This window comes from Terrapene carolina, unplaced genomic scaffold, assembly GCF_002925995.2.
Source record: "Terrapene carolina triunguis isolate 2854851 unplaced genomic scaffold, T_m_triunguis-2.0 Scaffold66, whole genome shotgun sequence".
In the NCBI taxonomy this organism is placed as follows: Eukaryota; Metazoa; Chordata; order Testudines; family Emydidae; genus Terrapene; species Terrapene triunguis.
This window is the reverse complement of record NW_020664417.1, coordinates 62,683,850-62,688,369: the sequence shown is the minus strand read 5'-3', so window position 1 is coordinate 62,688,369 and position 4,520 is coordinate 62,683,850.

The following is a 4,520-nucleotide window of genomic DNA, read 5'->3' as shown; positions in this document are numbered from 1 at the left end:
TGGGCTACAACCCACTTCTTCGGGTTGTAGCCCACGAAAGCTTATGCTCTAATAAATTTGTTAGTCTCTAAGGTGCCACAAGTACTCCTGTTCTTTTTACAAATTAAGATTAGTTTAAGGTAAAATTCTTACCATATGCTTTCAGCTGCATTACTGACCAATCATCAAGTCAGGATCCTTCCCAAAGTCAAAAAGCTGGATTCCTTTGTCTTCTTAGGTGGAAAACAGAGATGGACAGGGAGAGAGAACTTGTGGTGTTTTTGCCCCTTGCTTTTATAGTTCAGTCACCCTTTGAAATGCAGTTCCCTGAGAGGGATACCTAGATAAAGTTCTTTCCAGCTCAGATCAAGGAGTCTTGTGGCAGGGGGAGGGGAGGAGAGTTCATGCTGTTGATTGCCAAAATCAGATTTGTTTGTTCCTGTCCCCTTTCTTTGCAAAAGATAGGTGATGGCCCATCAGTTTTTATGACACCTGGTTGAGGCATCAACTTGCCCTTTATCTTTGAGAAACAGGCTTACCCACCCCCCAGGCTTGTCTGGCAAATACACTTCAGTCTTGATTTCAGCTTATGTTCAGAACTCTACATATAATATTACTACATATATTTTATCATGATATTGACCAGCAAGTTATTAGTTTTCAAATTACACCTTTACCCCGATATAACGCTGTCCTTGGGACCCAAAAAATCTTACCGTGTTATAGGTGAAACCGCGTTATATTGAACTTGCTTTGATCCTCCAGAGTGCGTAGCCCCACCCCCCCCGGAGCACTGCTTTACCGCGTTATATCCGAATTCATGTTATATCGGGTCATGTTATATCGGGGTAGAGGTGTATATTTTACGAGGCATATTTTGTACAAAGATAGTGTGTAGGGTGGAAAACATGGATGTATGCTGTCACACTACCATGATTACTTCTCCGAGTTGGTGTATGACTGTCAATAAATGTTTGTGAATTCTTTGGAGGGAAATTGTATAAGTGAGTGTTAGTAATATTTTATTTAGGGCTGTTCCTTTGTCTTCTCTAACGCAACTGTAGAATCCATTGAAGATGTTAGGCACGCAGCTGTCATATTCATATCTGAAGACAAGAACAAATACTGAACCCTCCTGCCCAGGCCTTTAACAGGATATGTTCAAAGGACTAATTCTAGACACATGAACAGTTGCTGCTCCTTGGTGGCTAATGTGATGGTGCTGGGAGTCGTGAAAATACTACTATTCTTCTACTAAGTAGGAGGAATTTGAAGGGTATTTTTTTAATTTTACCTGGATCCTACATTAAGTAAAGAAATTAAACCCAACCCCTACTATGAGCTTTTTTTTTTTTTTTTTTTAAATGTCACCTCTCACCTGAAGCCAACATACAGGATCAAGGCACCTGCCTTGTGGCAGTCCCCTCCTGAAAGCAGGGTTAATTTGCTTCTCATTTCTCCTTCAGACAATTAGAACAAAGGCGGCGTGTGTGTTTCTTTTTGATAGGCTGAGGAAAGATTCTAATCTCCTGTCTTCCAAGGGGACCCGTGGAAGCAGACTACCCATAATGCATTGCAGTCCAGTTAATTCCCTATCTCCATCCCATTCTCCAGCCCTGAGCCCTCTCCAGGGACTACAGCTTTTTGCACTGGCTGGGAAGGTCCCCTGTACACAGCTAGTTCAGGGTGCCATTTCCATCTCCTTTGAGGTAGCTTTAGGGGGCCAGAGCAGTGTAAGAGGGCCTTGGCATAAAAGAGAATTTAGTATGGAGTAACTATGAGTCAGTGTTGCTGCTGAAGGTAAATCCCCATGGCAGCATAGAATGGGAGAGCACTCCCACCACCATCCCCGCAGGTTTTCAGAGGGTTGGGGTTCTGTGGGTTTGAGGCATGAAGAGGAGAGCATCGAGCAACAGATTACTTTCCTCTGCCTCATACCGTGTATACGGGCAGGTTGTCTGCACAGAAATCTGTCTGAGTTAATAAGTCAACAATATGCAGGTGGTATGTTGCCAGGGAATCTGAACTGGTAGAGAGACGCATGGAGCCATCCAGAATTCTATGCAAACTGGCTTCAGATCAATGGAACACAGGGTGTTGGCACTGTGGCTTACCAGGATCCCTGGGGTTCATAGGGGATTGGATCCCATTGAATTCTAAACCCTTCCTTTTTGGAAGAAATGTTTTTGAAGTTTTCCTGCACTTTCCCCTTGAGTTTCTCCAAAGCAAAGAGCATCTAGTCCTCTACCCATTGTATAGCTGTACTCCTTTAAGACCTAAAACTCTGATCCTACCAGAGTATGACTACATGTAGTCTATTGAAAACCAAGCAAGGTATGTGAGAACATTTAAATTGTAGGATTTAAACCTTATACTTAACCAATACACTACAAACCATTTAATGAGAATGTGAAGCAGTGGGTAAACAAAGCAACTCTCCCCCCTTCAAGATACCAATTGAACAACTACATCTGCACTAGTTATAGGTGACAAATGGGCTTATATATTCATTACAGAGTTCAATGAACTAATTTACAATATATAAATATGGTGAATGATCTACAGAGAAAAACTAATAGTATATTAAGTAGAACAAATATTTGAATATTATATAAGTCATAGAGTATAAGATTCTGTGACGTGATTCATATCTGCGGCAAGTGGATATTTACTAGAGAAAATCTCTAAGTTAGGTAGTTGATAACATGAAGGCTTGGGTATATTTTCCAAAACCAGCCTCTTTATAATCTCTAATTTCATAGCAGTTTGGGAGAATATGTTTTACAAAAATTGGGTAACAGTTGATAAATGTCAAATTGCCCATAATGAAGAACACAAGAATGGCCATACTGGGTCAGACAAAAGGTCCATCTAGCCCAGTATCCTGTCTTCTTCCAACAGTGGCCAAAGCCAGGTGCTTCAGAGGAATGAACAGAACAGTTAATCATCAAGTGATTCATTAATCCATCCCCTGTCACCCATTCCCAGCTTCTGGCTAACAGCCATTGATGGACCTATCCTCCATGAATTTATCTAGTTCTTTTTTTAATGCTGTTATAGTCTTGGCCTTCACAACATCCTCTGGCAAAGAGTTCCACAGGTTGACTGCATTGCATGAAGAAATACTTCCTTTTGTCTGTTTTAAGCCTGCTGCCTATTAAATTTCATTTGGTGTCCCCTAGTTCTTGAGTTATGAAATTAAAATGCACCATGTGGATCAGAGTTGCATTTGAGGTTTCAATATCTTCATTGTGGTTTATTTTGTAATATTTCCATCAAAAAGTCTCATTTACCTAACCTGAATCCAAGATTTTTAATATAAAACTTTGGCCCCTATTATTTAGAATACATCACTAAAGTTAATACATTTACATAGTAACTGTCATCTCAAAGATCTTTACAAATTTAAACAGATGTGTCAACTTTATGTAAGGATCACATCACCAAACATTGTAATGTAGCCACCTCTGAGGTGAGATACAGGAGTGCAGCAACATTTCACAATAGCATAGAAAGGAAGTGAAGAGGAATAGTGTCACATATCAAACCTGTAAGGGGAATTGAGATAGGTAGAATGTAGTTTCCTAAATTACCTTTGCAAAATATACCATGGAAACCTTAGTGACTAAAAGTATTCATGACCATAATTTGGCATCTCATGAAGGTAACATTTATAAATTAAGACTTATAGGAACTGACACAGAATGTGTGTGTATATTCACACACACACATACCCATTCTGGATTGTGTGTGTGTGTGTGTGTGTGTGTGTGTGTGTGTGTGTATCCCTCAACATCTTCTGAAATTTGGGATGAAGGGATAATGGGAATCTTCAGCTGCCCCTTCTCTGACAATCACATCACTCTGTCCCACTCATCCACTGTGCCTAGGATTCATATCTTTCTCATTTTGCATATTCTTTGCAACTGAATCCCAATTTAGATAGTTTTCAAAGAAGTCAAACTCATACATAGGCATAGTTTACAGATTTTTGCACCCCTGCTTCTGAAATTGGCCTTACATATTTACATGATATAAAACCAAGTCAGAGTCTTGTATGAAAGCAGTCATTTTAAATTCATAATGCTGCCAAACACATTACTCTTTTAAAAAATGTTATGCATAAACTTAATTTGTTGAATTTCCCTTTACTCATTTTTGAATACACACAATACAATAGTTTGTTTAAAAACCAACAATGTGATTGTTATAAAACTACTTGCATTTATTTCCATATTACCTTCCTTGAACAATTTGTCCATCTAGTTCAGTTAATGATTTCAGCCGTTTCCAAAGAAATATGCTCCGCCAGCATTGACCCATCAGACCTCTTCCTTCTTCCTCCTCTCAGCTGGTAATCAGCCAATCTGCTTTCTTTTTCAGGTTTTTGGTCATGAAGAAAGGACCATTGTTATGACATTTTAAAAGAATCATGTAGAACAGTAATAAATGCTTATGTTTGAAAATATAACATGCTGGAAAACCATGATTCTGGGAATCATAGCAGAGAGCCAAATTTTTAACAGTTGAACAGTTCAAAA